Source organism: Fukomys damarensis, unplaced genomic scaffold (assembly GCF_012274545.1).
Source record: "Fukomys damarensis isolate Sample0158 unplaced genomic scaffold, DMR_v1.0_HiC HiC_scaffold_30, whole genome shotgun sequence".
In the NCBI taxonomy this organism is placed as follows: domain Eukaryota; kingdom Metazoa; phylum Chordata; class Mammalia; order Rodentia; family Bathyergidae; genus Fukomys; species Fukomys damarensis.
In genome coordinates, this window is record NW_022900942.1 from 25997906 (window position 1) to 26014142 (window position 16237).

Genomic DNA, 16237 nt, shown 5'->3' on the forward strand with positions numbered 1-16237 from the left:
CTGTCCTTTCTCCATTTTTTTTTTTTTTTTTTTTTTTTTGTCCATTCAGACTTATGCTTCTTAAAAAGACCATTTTATTACAATATAATTTTATTAGGCTTTTAGAAGAAACACAAACCCCAAATTATTTAATCTGCTGTGTTTTATGAGAAGTGAGGAGTGTTGTTGTTTTAGCAGGAAGATGTAGAAGAATAACTAGAGTTCTCATCCATTTAGAAGCCATACCTCTTTTACTTAGAAGTTGGAATACAAAAAGGGTTGGGTGGAGAGTTAATGATACCCATTTGGGGCAGGCTGATATTGAGGTTGCTAAGGAACATTCAAAGAGAGATCCTTGAACTCTCTGGGTAGAAGAGCCTGGGACTTAACTTAGGAGGTAATTCTGGGTTAGATAAGGGTGTATAGAAGCCACCATTACGGAAGAAACAGTGAGAAGAATGTGTTAGGAGGCCAAAGTGTGGAGGACAAGGTATCACTAAGAATCACCTAAACTTCTTTTGGAAGCAAAGTTCCAAACTCTTCTTCATTTCATTTTTTTAAAAAATAGACATTATTTATTTATTTAGGAGCAGTTTTAGGTCCTGAGCAAAACTGGGTAGAAATCCAGAGAGTCCCCTATTTCTCCAACCCCACACATGCACAGCCTCCCTTCACAGCCCCATTTGTTACAATCCGTGAAGCTACGCTGACACCTCATTATCACCCAAAGCCCAAAATTTATATTGGAGCTCACTCTTGGCATAGTGCACTCTACGCTTCGGCCAAATGGACAATGACTTGTATTTACCATTAGAATATCTGCCATAGACAGTCCTAAAATTCTCTATATTTAACTTTCCTCTTAAGAAGTTATGTAACTTACTCCAATCTCTAATGTTACATTCTGAATCTCACCCTACATGACACTAGAACAATGAGATACAAGGGGAATAAGCAAGTAAAGATTTTTGGATTGCTCCAAAAGCTGTGGATTATCTTAAAAGGTCTAAGTGATTTATAGAATGTCGCCAAAAACTGCTTTCATTTTTAAACACTCTCAGACAGGCTAGAACCAGCAGCCCTGCCACAGAAATGGCTTTTGCTAGCTTGTGATCCAAATAAATCCTGACAGAGAGCCAAACACTCCAGAACACGAGGAAGACAGTGCCTCAGAGTTAGTAAACAAGTTACATACACACTTCTACATTCAAATAAAGAATATGTAACATCCTGTGGGAAAAAAGACGCTAATCACTTACAATGGGAGGCTTTGCTTCTGTCTGCCAGAATAAAAATCCTTGCCCATGGCATGGCTTCCACGAAAGGAATTAAGACAACTCTCAGATGACAATGTCAGTTTCTTTGACAAGATCTACCTTTTTCTCAAGAAAGAGCTTTGAATCTGCATAGGTATGTGGGCAGATATTCAGTTGAAAGATCCAAGTGCAGGGTCATGAAAAAGAGACAAATTTTATCTGAAAAGATCAAGGGCAGGTGTTAACAACTGGCCACTAAGACAATGAAAAGTTAGCACAGAGCCTTGCACATCATCTGGCCTTGGATGAAATCGCTGAAAACATATCCTGCAGTTCTGCTAGGAATGCTTTTCCTTCTTGGCAGCTCATTAGAATGACAGAAGAAACTCCTGATATGTTCCCTGGGTGTTGTGTGTAGGGTTCTGATTTAACTGGACTGAGTGAGGCTTAGGGAGTGTCCATCCAGAAAGCTGCCTCTTGTGATTCTGTACACAGCCAAGGCTGAGACCTGCTGTAGGAATTGGTTTTGCTGTGCTACCAAAAGCTGAATGAGGTGACCTGTGGAAAGGAGTATAGGGACTTACTTGGACATCTGCATCCACTAATTAAAGTGACCCAGCCAATAACAAGGCCATAGTCACATGATTTCTGTTAAATGATGGAAAGTAAACTAACTTCCTCATATCACAGAGGAACCAAGGCAGAGAGGTGGGGGCTCTAATTCCATGCTGAGAATGGTTTAGAGGCTGACACAAAATCTGTACCAGGACTCTAGTCAAGTAGTCCCAGGGAGACTAGATTTAGTTCTTTTTCTTGTCGCATTGTATCTTATACCAGAGCCTATAATATATTAATATTCTGGGCTTTGGAGAGCTGCTTCACATCGGCACTGTCTGCAATGTGAGAGGGGCCTGGGCATGCAGAGTTTTTTTAAAAATATATATTGGGGGATTTTTCCATGCAAAGCCACAGGGAAAAGGAAGGATGGAGAGAAGGACCAGGGTAGACCAGTATTTGGGCATCCACCTCTGTTTCAATTAGAGAAACTCCATTTCTATCTGTTTTAAGTTTTGGTCTTCCATAGAAAAAATGTTTTCTGAAGGAAAGTGTTCAGTACTAAGAAGCTAAATACTATTAAAAATATTGGCTAAGGGCTGTGAATTTAGCTCAGTGATGCCGCTGCCTGCCTCATAAGTGCAAGGTCCTAAGTTCGATCCCCAGTACCAAAAAAAAAAAAAAAAAAAAAAAAAAAGGCTTAATCCATCTAACCATCTATTGTTATAAAAGGAAGAACAAGGCTCAGAAGTTAAAAGATATATCTAAGGCCTAAGTAGATGATGGCTTCTCAGAAGTAGCATCTCACTCTCTGTCTACATCTAGCCACTGACCATATTGTAACCCAAACTCCGAGAACGATTGAAATGATCCTGTATTATTTCTATTTTATTTAAAACATCCACAATGCTCAAGTGTTAAGCATGCTTTATGTAGAGATGGTTATTTTCAGTGATGCTAAGGAAATAAATGTTATGAGAAAATCTGTTGGAAGTAGTGAGACTATTTTAAGTATCTAAAAAGAATCACAGGCTTTATCCTATGTCAGCTATAGTTGAGAAGTATTAATTAGCAATCATCACTCCTCTATGTATTTCCAGGTAAATACTTCTTGATTACCATTGGTTTATTCTTTTAATATACTCTTTTTGCTTCAATTTTTATTTTGAAATAATTTTAGCTTCATAGGAATTTGCAAAGATAAAACAAAGTAGTCCCACATTTCTTTCACCCAGTTTCTTTCAGTGGTTTCATCTGCACAACTACAGTGCAATGTCAACTAGGGAAACTGACATTGCTATAATGTGGGAATGCAGGTATGGGTAGTCTCTCTCTCTCATTATTTTGCTACTGCTTCATGGTGATATTTTTGGGTGGTAAAATACATATAACAATATGTCATAACATATATAAATATAACAAATAAATTAATAAATAAAACCACTGTTAATTGAGCAATTCTGTGGCATTAAGTATATTCACAATGCTGTGTAACCATTATCACTATTTCCCAAAAATTTTCAGAATTCCAGACAGAAGCTTTGTATTCATTAATTACTCTCCATCACCTCAATCACTAATCTAATTACTTTTCTTTTATTTTATTTTGCTGAAAGGCTTTTGTTTAATACATCTGAAAAGAATGCTTTACAAAGATTGAAACATGAGAAAGCATTGGTTCAACACTAATAAAATCTATAAGAATTAGGATTTGGAGAAGGTGAAAAAATTACTTAAATATTTTAAAAAACTGGAATCTGCAACAAAAACAAGCTGATAAAATTCCTATTAACACTTACTAGCAGTCTTCATAAGACTTCTTATATGGAGTGGGACCAGAGTGGCACAGGTGCAGCAAGGTCCCAGCCAGGGTCCCCAACCTGACCCCAGCAGCTTGGGCCCATTGGCCCCAGCCAAAGGCTTTCCTGAAAAAGAGCTATACAGGCACACAAGCAACAGCCAGAGGCCAACCCTGATACCATTGGTAAATTGTGCAGACCCCAGACAGAAGCCCACCCAGACAGCAGTGAATGGGGTGCACAGCCCCCAACCAAAGGCCTTCCCAAATAACAGCTACATAAGGGGGTGGGCCCCAACAAGAGGCCTGCCCAGATACCATCCCAAGTGTGCACACAGACCCTAGCCAGATCCCCACCCAGACAACAGGGCAGTGCAGGGATCCAGTAGGCCACCATTCTGATACCAGGAATAGGTGCAGTGGTGAGCAGCAGAGAAAAGGCTGCTCAGTTGCTTGCTGAGAATCAAAGACCACTGGACAAGCAAAAATTCACCTCTACAAAGGCACAGCAGGCTGCATCTGCTGAAATAATAAGACACATAAACAAGTCTCAAAACCAAACTTCCAGATCACCTAAGGCAATCCCAAAGGTCCATGAGATGGAACAATCTGATACTCAATCACCTGGACTCCCTGAACTGGCAACAAAAGAGAATCTGGAAAAAATGAGATCAGAAATAATTTCTGAGATAACAGAGTTTGTGTCCACAGTCCAAGACATGATTAATAGATCTAGATTAGACACAGATTAAAAAAAAATAGAGGAGCCAAGGAACATGATGGAATCTCGGCATATGAAACAAATGGAATCCATAAAACAGATGGAGACAGATTTCTAGTAGATTAAAAACTCCATTGAAAGTTTATACAGCATAATGAGCCAATCTGAGGACAGAATTTCAGATATAGAATATAGAATTGCAATTAGTGATGGGGAAAAAAGAAAAATTTCTTAAAAATAGTAAGGGGCCATGAGAAATCAATCCAGCAGTTGCTAGATGATGCAAAGAAGAATAACATAAGACTGTTTGGAGTCAATGAAGAAACAGGAGAGAGTGCAGATGACATAAAAAAACTGTCACAGAAGTAATGGCAGAAAACTTCCCAAGGGGGGAAAAGAACTTGACATACAAATAAGTAACTCATATAGGACTCTAACTAGCCATGATAAAAAAAATCGATACCTAGGCATATAATAGTTAAGATTCCAGAAACCCAACAAAAGAACAAAATTCTATAAGCAGTTAGAGAAAAGAAACAAAACTACAAAGGAAAGCCCATCAGAATCACAGCTGACTTCTCAATACAACCCTCAAGGCAAGAAGAGCCTGAAGTGATACGTTCCAAGCCCAAAGGGGGGGGCTCCAACCCAGATAACATACCCCGCAAAACTATCTTTGATGGAGAAATAAGATACTTTCATGACAGCGAGTACCTGAGGAACTTCATGAATACCAAACCAGCACTCCAAAAAATTTTAAACAATATTCTAGGAAAAGCTAATGAGGATCACAATGCCAGGAATCCCAGCAGAATGAACCATCAGGAATGACAAGGGGAGAATCCAACAAAAAGAAAGTCATGATGAGGGTAAGTCAATACATATTAGTTATAACAATCAGTGTTAATGGTCTCAATTCACCAATCAAAAGAAACAGACTGGCAGAATGGATCAATAAGCAAGATCCAACAATATGCTGCACACAAGTAAAACACTTAATTCAAAAAGTAACTCATAGACTAAAAGTTAAAAGTATGGAAAAGAATACTTCATGTGACAGGAACCTGGAAAAATAAAGCAGGAGTAGCTATCCTTTTTGCAGATCATGTGGACTTCAAACCAACACTGATTAAGAGAGACATCCTTGTAAAGAGAAAATCCTTACATCCTTGTAAAGGGAAAACTTCAAGAGGAAAAGATGCTGATTATAAATATGTATGCACTAAATACTAGTGTGCCAAACTATATAAAACAAATACTAACAGACATGAAAAATCAAATAAGCACTAATAAAATTGTAGTGGGGAACCTCAATACCCCACTGTCACAAATAGATCAATTAGACCAAAAATGAACAATGAAATACTACAACTCAGTTAAACTCTTGGACAAGTGACCTTAATAGATGTTTACAGTGTTCCACCACACAAAGTCAGAATACACATTCTTTTTGTCTGGCTGTTCTCCAAAATAGACCACATACTTACTCATAGAACATGTTTAAGTAAGTGCAAAGGAATTGAAGTTATCCCGTGTGTATTATCAGATCATAGTGCAAACAGTTTGGAAATCAATAGCAAAAGAAACTGCAAGAATTTCATAAACACATGGAAATTGAACACACATCTGAATAACCAATTGGTCACAGAGGAAGCTAAAGAGAAATCAGACAGTTTCTACAATCAAATTACAGTGTCAGTACAACATATTGGAATCTATGGGACACAAAGCAATCTTTTGAGGGAAATATCAGTGAATTCTCATATTAGGAAAAAAGAGCAAGTTCATATAAATAAGCTGATGCTGAACCTCAAGCTTCTAGAAAAAGAAGAACAGGACAAACCCAAGACTCATACAAGGGAGGAAGTTATAAGGATGAGAGCAGAAATTAATGCAATGGAGACTAAGAGAACAATACCAAAAATGAATGAAACAAAGAGTTGGTTCTTCTAAAGAATAAACAAAATTGACAAGACCTTAGCCAACCTTATCAGAAAAAGGAAAGACCAAAATCCACGCAATTAGGAATGAAACGGGTGAAATTACAATGGACCCAGCAGAAATCCAGAGGATCATCAATACATACATCAAGAACCTATACACCAATAAGATAGAAAACACAGAAGAAATGGAAAATTTCTAGATGTATGAATTTCCAAAGTTGAACAAAGAAGACCCAAAAATTCTAAACAACCCAGTATCAACAAAATTGAAAACATAATAAAAAACTAACCAACTAAGAAAAGCTCGGGCCCTGATGGCTTCACTGCTGAATTCTATAAGACATTTAGAGAAGAACTAGTGCCACTATTTTTTAAACTCTTCAGTGAAATTGAAAGGGAAGCAATACTCCCAAACTCATTCAAGCAGCACCTTGATCCCCAAAGCAGAGAAAGACTCAACTGAAAAAGAGAACTATAGCCCAATATCACTAATGAACTTAAATGCAAAATCCTTAAAAAGATACTGACAAACAGAATACAGAAGATCGTCAAGACCATCATACACCCTGACCAAATGGGATTCATGCCAGGGTTGCAGGGATAGTTCAACATATACAAATAAATAAATGTAATGCACTATATTAATAGAGCCAAGGACAAAAACTGTATGATCATCTCAGTTGATGAAGAAAAAGCATCAACAAAACAAAATACTTTCATGATAAAAACCCTACAGAAAATTGGAATAGATGGTCTCTAACTCAACCTAATAAAAGCCACATATAAAAAATCGACAGCCAATATCATACTAAATGGTCAAAAACTGAAATCCTTCACACTAAAATCAGGAACAAGTCAAGGTTGTCCACTATCACCACTCCTGTTCAATGTAGTTTTGAAAACATTAGCCATAGCAATTAGACAAGAGAAAGAAATAAGAATAAAGATAGGAAACAAAGAAGTTAAACTGTCATTATTTGAAGATGACATGATACTCTATATAGAAGACCCCAAGAACTCCACCAAAAGTCTTCTAGACTTAATAACTAAATTTAGTAGAGTAGCTGGATACAAGGTCAACACACAAAAATCAATAGCTTTCCTGTACATGAACAACAGATTCATTGAGAGAAGAACTGGAGAAACAACTCCCTTCACAATAGCATTAAAAAAAAAAAAAAGAAATACCTAGGAATCAACCTAACAAAAGAAATCAAAGAAATTTACTCTGCAAACTGTAGCACTCTGAAGGGAGATCAAAGAGGATATCAGAAAATGGAAAGATATCCCTTGCTCCTGGGTAGACAGAACCGATATAGTGAAAATGGCCATACTTCCAAAACTTCTATATAGATTCAGTGCAATCCCAATTGAAATTCCAGCAGCATACTTCACAGACCTTGAGAAAACAATCCAAAAATTCATTTGGAACAAGATGAGACATAGAATAGCAAAAGCAATTCTAGGCAACAAAGACAAGGTATGGGGTATCACATTCCCCAACTTGAAACTATACTACAAAGATACTGTGATAAAAAACATCATGACCCTGGTGTGAATAATCTGCAATAATACATAAGATCCTAATAAGATTACTGACATTTAGAAATGGGAAGAAAGGAGCTAAAGGTGTAGGGAAGGTAGGATGGGTAGGGGAAGGGTAATAAGGGAAAAGAAAAAAAATGTGAGATAATGAAAAGATGAAAATAAAGTGTTTATAGATGGGGAAGGGAGGAGGGGGTGAAGGGAGGGCAGAGGTAAGGGGAAAAATGAGAATCAAGACTTGTCATGTAGAGGTACAAGATCCCAACAATGAATGTAACTGTACTGTATCCCTAAAATGTACCAATAAACTCAATTAAAGATAAAAAAAAAACCATCATGATGCTGGCAAGGAAACAAACCATAGGATCAATGGAATAGATTAGAAGATGCAGAACCAATTCCAGATATAGTCAGCCACCTCATCTTCGACAAAGGAGCCAACCATCCTCAGTGGAGGAAAGATAGCCTCATTAATAAATGGTGCTGGAAAAATTGGGTTTCAATCTGCCAAAGATTAAAATGACCTAAATCTCTTGCCATGCACTAAAAAAAATTGAAATGGATTAAAGATCTAAATATTAAAATAGAAACACTAAACTGGCTGGAAGAGAGGCTAGGCAGAACTCTTAAAGACACTAGCATAGGCCAAGATTTCATGAAGAAAACCTCAGTTGCAAGTGAACTAGCACAATGAACAAGTGGGATCTCTTCTTATTAAAAACCTTCTCCACAGCAAGAGAAACCACCAACAGTGTGAAGAGACAACCCACAATGTGGGAAAAAAAATTTTACCAGCTGTTCCTCAGACAAAGGTCTATTATCTAGAATACATAAAGAACTTTAAAAAATCAGACGTCCCAAATTTAAAGACCTAATCCAAAAATGGATCTGAAGTGAATAGACAAAGAAGTCGAAATAGCAAGTAAACATATGAAAAAATACTCAGCATCTCTGGTCATTTGAGAGATGAAAATGAGAACAACTCTGAGATTTCACCTCACCCCAGAAAGAGTGGCTGCTATCACGAGATCAACCAATAACAAATGCTAGCAGGGCTGTGGGGAAAAAGGGACCCTTCTCCACTGTTGGTGGTAGTGTAGACTGGTGCAACCACTGTGAAAATCAATATGGAGACACCTTAACAAACTAGGATTAGAGTTCCCACTTGACCCAGCTAGTCCCCTACTGGGTATCTTCCCAAAAGAATTAAAAGAATCACACCACAGTGATGTATGCACACCCATGTATATAGCGGCACAGTTTGTAATAGCTAAAACTTGGAAACAGTTCAATTGCCTATCAACTGGTGACTGGATAAAGATCTGTTTTTTTAAAAAAATAATGGAGTAGTAGCCATAAACAATGAGAAACTAGAGACATTTTTAGCTAAATGTGTGCTACTCTTAAGGGAAATAAATAGGACACACATATGTAAATGCCTAATAGTTTGTCTGGTGTGAGAAACTGAAAGTACAGATAAGGATGAAAATGTATAATAGATAATGTGAAATAGGAAGAAAAGGTCCAAAGGGGGAAGGGGAAGTGAAAGTAGGAGTGGTAAGGGAAAGGAAAGAAGGGAAAAGAAAAAATATGAGAAAAGGAAAAAATGCAAACACAGTCTGTAAATAGGGAGGGGTGGAGGGGTTGAAGGGAGAGTGGGGAAAAGGGGAAAAAATAAGAACCAAGATATATTATGTAAAGGTACAATTTCCAATGATGAATGTCATTATATTGCATACCTAAAATGTAGCAATAAAATTAATTTTTAAAAAGTCTCCTTGTATGATTTTTTTTTTATTAAACTAGAAAACCTCAACTAGTTCCTACACAGTTCCTCATCTGCAAAACAGAAATAATCGGACTCCCCTAGCGGATCCCCATGTCGGTAAGTGTTCTTCCCCACCCCCACCCACCCCAGCTTCTTAGTGAAGCAAGCCTGCATCCTCACAACCTGAAGGAGGACTCCATCTATTCCACAAGCAGCTGTCTTGTAGCATCACCCCTACTATTTCCTCTTCCTGTCAGATCTTCAGCTGAGTTCTAGGAACATCAAACACCATTGAGTTGCAAATCTATACTAAGCATATAAGACAATGACTAATGGGGAAATTTTAAAATTACAAACTCAATTCATTTAGTGTATTTCAAAAGATGCAATACTTTTCTTCATTCATCAGTGAAAGAAGTTAAAGCTACTGTAAACAATTAGCAAATGGCAAACAAATTTCCTTGATGGACTGGGAATGATGTAGCTTAGTGTTGCCATGCCTGTCTTCCTGGTACAGGAGAGTGAGAGAGAGAGAGAGAGAGAGAGAGGAAAAAAGAAAAAAGAGAAAGAAAGAAAGTTACAGTCACATATAGTGCATCCTAGAAAACAGGAGGGGCAAGACAGCTTCTACCCACTTTCATGAGTTTCATCAAATACTGGATCTACTTGAGCGTGGAGAGAGAAAAAAGGCAACTTTCAAAAAGGAGTGTATTATTAAATGAGGCATTTACTATATTCCTTCCTAAGAACACCAGGTGGGGAAAATGTTTTTCTAAACTAGACCTAGGAAGTGGAATGTGGAATCAATCTGTCCTCCTCTCCTAAGGGCTGTCCACTGGCTAATGAATTAGAAAACCAAGACTAAAAAACAAACCTCCCCATACACTGCCCCAGCCAAAAAAAGAAGGGGAAAAATACTAAGATGTCCCAGATTACTCTCCAGTGGAACCAGGGAGCAGCTTCAACAATTCAGATTAGTCTGTGACAGAGTCATCACAAGCATGCCTTACTTTTCGAGCAACAAGAACAACAAAGTTTTTTTGAAACAACAAAACAAAAACTAATACTGATCACTTTTCTGACAATCACAATTACTCAAAATTGACTAGTCCTGGGAGGGGTGGGGTCGTACCTATTGGTCTTGTCTCACACGAGTGACATGTGGGTAGGTGAAGGGCATTTGTCATTATTGCTCTTTTAATCTTTAGCTTGGTTTAAATATTGCTTTCAGCGTGATGCCAACACCAGCTGTGCAGAAAGGGATCTGGAGAGATGTTCACATCTCCACACACCTGCGGCTCTTCTTCGGCTCTGGAGGCTCCAGGGAAGCCAAGATCACATCATCAAGCACATTCTTTATGCCTTTCTGTGTGAGGGCAGAACACACCACACACCGGACAGTCTTTAGACTGTGGGCTAGCTTTTCAGCAGTGTCTGGAGTGATGGGTTTCTGTTTGTTCTTGGCAAGTTTCTCAATAGCAGAGGGGTCATCTCTGAGATCAGTTTGGGTGCCAACAAGCAAGAAAGGAGTCTTTGGACAGTGGTGAGTTATCTTAGGCACCTACTTTTCTTTCACATTTTCAAATGAGGATGGAGAGACCACTGAAAAACAGGCTGGAAATACATCTGTTTGTGGATAACTCAGTGGTTGTAATCTGTCATAATTTTCTTGTCCTGCGGTACCAAAAAGCTCAAGAATATATGGCTCCCCACCAGTCGTAACTGTGACTGCATAGTTGTCAAAAAACAGTTCCGTATTCCAATGGAAATTTGCTTGTTGTATAAGATATCAGAGAACATTTACCACCAGCACCCTCATCCACAACAACGCACTTAATTGTCTGCATTGTGGAAATAGTTTAAATAATTCAAATTTGATGTTAACCCCAGCTTTTCTGCTGGGGCCACTAGTCTAATTTCTGCCTCTATGAATTTGCTTAATTTAGTTATTTTCATGTATCCTTGATTTCAAGTCACAGTGTGCCTAAATGATGTTTTTACATATAGAGTTATATCATTTTGATGCTTTACCAGATACTGTTAGGAAATACATAGTTTCAGAAATGGAGCTTGGAAGTCCCTCATCTTTCTCTGTTCTTTTTTGAGCAATATATATCACACTGGAAAAGCTTACGTTTGAAATTTTAAAAGAAATTTAATGGAAATATCATCTGGCCTAAATGCTTTTTAAAAAGCATTCTCTTAAAGACTTCTTGGGCATAATCCACACTTCAGTTATCTCATCATTGGCGACCGTGATAGAGAAGCTGGGCAGAATACACACGGGGAGAATCACGGAAACATTCGATGCATTAACATGTCAGAGCTGCGAGAGACCGCACAGAGCTTCTAGTCTCCCTTCCTTATTTGCAGATGAGGACTCTGTCCCCAGAGAGGACAAGGAAATTTTTCAAAACAGAGCCAAAACAAATACCCAAAACTTTTGACTCCTCTCCAACAGAGGATGTATCATTTGAATTCCCATCCTTCTGGGAAGTGAATCAATAGAATTGGACTGATGCAAGAGGAAGATTGTGTTGGCGGTTTTTCCAAAATGTTAAAGACTTGTAGTTGTGTTTCCTCCTAAGAACTCTTCTTCAAGAGCTCCAGACTCTCTGAATTTCCCTTCCCTTTATTGGAGTAAGTGGGAGGCTGGCTGGTAAAGGCAGTGCCTGTTATCCAGAGCTTGGGAGGATGTTAAAGGTCCAATGAGAAACATCTTCCATATGTGTTGCTCTGCCACATGCCCAGTCAGTCGAATAATTAAGAAAAATCAGGAAGGTGTAAATATAATGAGAGAGACACAGAACGATCTGGAAAAAAAGAACAGCTTGTCTGTTGATGGCTTTTATATACTATCACTTTGTGGTCTGCAGGAGCAATAACCCAACATGGTCATTTGGTCTTTTTTTTTTAGAATGAAAGTGGACAAGATCACTCTGAAAGTCTTTCTCTTAACCCAGATGTCTTCCTCTTCTCAGTAGTTCATGTGGATTGCAAAAGCCTGATTTGTTTGCAGCAAGTATGTTGCTGTTTATGCTTTAAGTTTGTGTTTCCTTGTATAAAAGATTCTGAGTATCTCTAGAACTGAGCAATTTATTCTCTCCTGAAAAATGTTAGTCTTGTATTAATAGCTTAATGGTAAAGACACAGCTAATGAAAGATAAATCCAGGATTAGAATTCGAATTCTTAAAGCCATTTCAGTAAAAAGAGATAAGTAATATAATAAGGTAAAGTAAACAGTAAATATAATTGGAAAGTCAAAAGAAGTAAAAATACAATTGAAAATTCCAAAGAATAAAAAAAATTGAAACAATATTGCCAGGCAAGGCTCTGAGAGAGGGATAAATTTTAGCAGCAGGTGGGTGAGCTGACCACCCCAGGCTGGAGTTTCTGGGCAGCAGTTTAAATAGAGATAGGATCTCTGCCAGCCTGGTCAGTGGTTGTCACCAGAGAGTTGCAGACTGAATTCCCAGGGCTGAGACATAGAGGCCTCGTCAAAGAGGCAGGCTGTGCTGGGAGAGACACTTTCAGCTTATATTTGTCCAAGATGAAAACCCAGAGCAAACAAGCAGCCTTCTTTCTATCCCACTCATATGATCTCAGATATACATAACGCAATGTTTATTTATTGTTTAATCCAGGGGCCTTCATTCTTCCACATAATTAAGATCAACAGGGAGTAATATGTATGCAGCATGTAGAAGTATTTCTTATGACGTAGACCATGTGTTTCCTAGAACGAGGAGTCAAGAAACCCTCTCCCATCCATGGTATCTCAAGGAGAAGTTCCCAGGGCTGGCTGCACATAAGAGTGAGTCACTCAGGTGTTCCCAGCACTTACAGAGCCTGGCGGACAGACCATGGGACAAATAAATTAGAAATACAGTGAGTAGGTCCCAGGCATCTGGATATTTTGAAAGCTACCCAAATGATTCTAATAAGTAGCAAGGTTGTGAACCACCTAGCTAGGGCAAAGTTAGCAATCTGGAGCTTTGGCTCTGTTGGTCTTGCTGGAAAATGTGCAGTGAGAAGGTGGGGATGCTGGGCCCACTATGCTGCCCTTGAGAATTCTGATGTGTTTACAGGTGCACTCCCATGAATAGGGGTCTGCAGGAGCAGAGGAGAAGGGGTGTGGTGGACAAGACCTCTCCTTACTAACCACCAGGAGCACCCTTTCACTGCTTTATAGTGGGCTTGGAGAGCTTCAGCAGAGACTCATGCAACATCAGGCTCAACTTCTATGCAAGCTTTCTGCTCTCCACAGCTAAGAACTGCACGGGATGTACGGAGGGGTAGAAAGAAGTCCCTGAAGGCACAAACTAAGAAACTGACTTACTTCCTTTTCTCTTGGTTTTTTTAAAATTAAGTTTATTGGTACATTTTAGGTATACAATACAGTTACATTCATAATTGGGATCTTGTACCTTTACATAATGTATCTTGGTTCTTAATCCTCTTGGTTTTTTTTGGTACCAGGTATTGAACTTGGGTCCTTGCTCTTGTGAGGCAGGCACTGGAACCACTGAGCTAAATCCCCAACCCTCCTCTTGGTTTTTGTTTTGTTTTATTTTGAGACAAGGTCTCACTTTGTAGTTCAGGCTGGCCTTGAACTACACAGTGATGCTCCTGCCTCAGTCTCCCAAGTACCAGGATTACCAGGATGCCTCACTGTTGGCCTAATTTCCTCCCCTCTTGGAGATTTGGGTTTACTCCCTTCTCATTCTGATAGCCCAATTACATTTATCATTATTAGACATTTCCAAAACAAAAGGGAGGAATATTGCATTTCCTTTTTTCAGACTTGGAATCAAATATAAAACTGTTTAGCTTTACAGAAGGAATAAAAACCTGTATTCTTAGCCAGGTATAGAAAGACCATGAAGGGAAGACATTATATTTAAATTTAAACAAAGAGTAGATAACACAGACTAGTTTATTTAACTGACCCAGCTGTCTTTATCAGAGATCATCGGTACCTTGATTGTTTCCTAGGTTTCACAAAATACAATAATTTGTGCTTTTCTTTATTCATTGCTTGTCCTTAAGGAAATATTATTTCTAGCCTTGTAATAACTCTTAAGGATGTAAGAAAGTTATGTGGCTAGCATTTTCCAAAATGTGTTCCAATAGATCCTGGGGGTGTGTGAAAATTTCTGCAGTCAAATACATTTGGGAAACATTGAACCAAGCAAATTTGAGCAGGTTTCTTTGCTACAGGGCTTCTCAAATCCTTAATATGCCATATGTATTCCCACTCTTCATGAGTGGCATTAATTATGCAGAACTTTCCAAACTTATTTTTCTTCAAAAGTTCTTTTTCAGAGACCAGTTTTGTGACAAAGAGGACACACTTTAAGAAAATCAAAATTAGACTAAAAGATACAACATGGGCCAATTACTTTAATTTATTGACTATTAATGAGCTTGAGTGTATTGACAGACTTCAGCTGTAGCATATTTAAGTCTCGTATACTAAAGAATATATTAATTTCAAAATATAGTAGAAGTGAAGGACACACTGCCAATAATAAAGAAGTGTCAGATTAGATACTAAGGAATAAAAGGTGCATTGGTCATACTGATGCAAAACCACTTTGAGCTTTCCTGGGTGTATTATAAACCTTCATTATTGCTATAAATTTGCAAAGAGATTTAAGACGAGAAATCCAATAAATTTCTTGACTTGGACCTCAAGCTTCCATAAAGGGACTCAAGGAGTAATGTCATCAATAACTGAAGTAAAAATGTCTGTATTAAGGGAATAGTTGTGGGGAATAGAGGGTAGAGAGAAAGAGAGACAAAAAAGACACACAGAGAGATATTGTTGATTTAAAGAAATTGCCTAACACAATTGTGGAGGCTAATGAGTCCAAAAGCTACAAGATGGGAGATCCAGGGAAGAATTGATCCTGTAGCTTAGGTCCAAACACAGTTTGCCTGATGAATTTTCTTCTCCAGGGGAATTGTGTTAGTCAGCTTTTCATCAATGTTACAAAACACCAGAAAAAGACAACTGAAAGGAAGATAGATTTATTTTGATTTATGATTTCAAAGGTTTAAGTCCAAGGTTAGTTGGAGCCATTGCATTTAGGCCTGTGGCAAGGCAGAGACATCATGGCAGTAGGATGTGGTAGAGAAAAGTTGCTTACCTTATGGTAGCCAGGAAGCAGAGAGAAAAAAATAAGCCAGAGAGGAAGGGGCCAGGGACAAAAAATAGTCCTCAAAGTCATGCCTCTATGACTCACTCCCTTCAAATAGGTCCCAAGTTTTAAATTTCCACCACCTCCCAATGCCATCAAATTATGATCTTGTCAGTGGATTAATTCACTGATGAAGTTAGCGACTTTATAGCCCAATCATAAACCATAACAGGTCAACCTGTTTTCAGGCCTTAAGCTGATTGATGAAGTCCACCCACATCGCAGAGTAAACTGCTCTACTCAAAGTCCACTGATGTTACAGTTAATCCCCATCGCAGGAATATCTAGACCAGTGTTTGGCCTAGGAATTGGCACTGTGGCTTAGACAAGTTGACATGTACAATGGCTTATACTGTAAACCACACAAAGTATATTTTAAAATCTTTAAGATTCCAATAGAAAGTTACCTCCAAATTCATATTGGGATACTAGAATATCTTTAAAATGAATAATAAATCAGTCAGTGAA

The 16237-nt window shown here is 38.2% G+C and overlaps 1 long non-coding RNA gene and 1 pseudogene across 1 annotated transcript in view; both read right to left on the reverse strand.

Annotated features, from left to right (window-relative positions):
* LOC117283734 overlaps positions 1-16237 on the reverse strand; it is a 114587-nt gene that overhangs the window by 63094 nt on the left and 35256 nt on the right. The gene's annotated exons all lie outside the window — the stretch shown is intronic.
* On the reverse strand, positions 10842-11412 carry LOC104847837 (annotated as a pseudogene).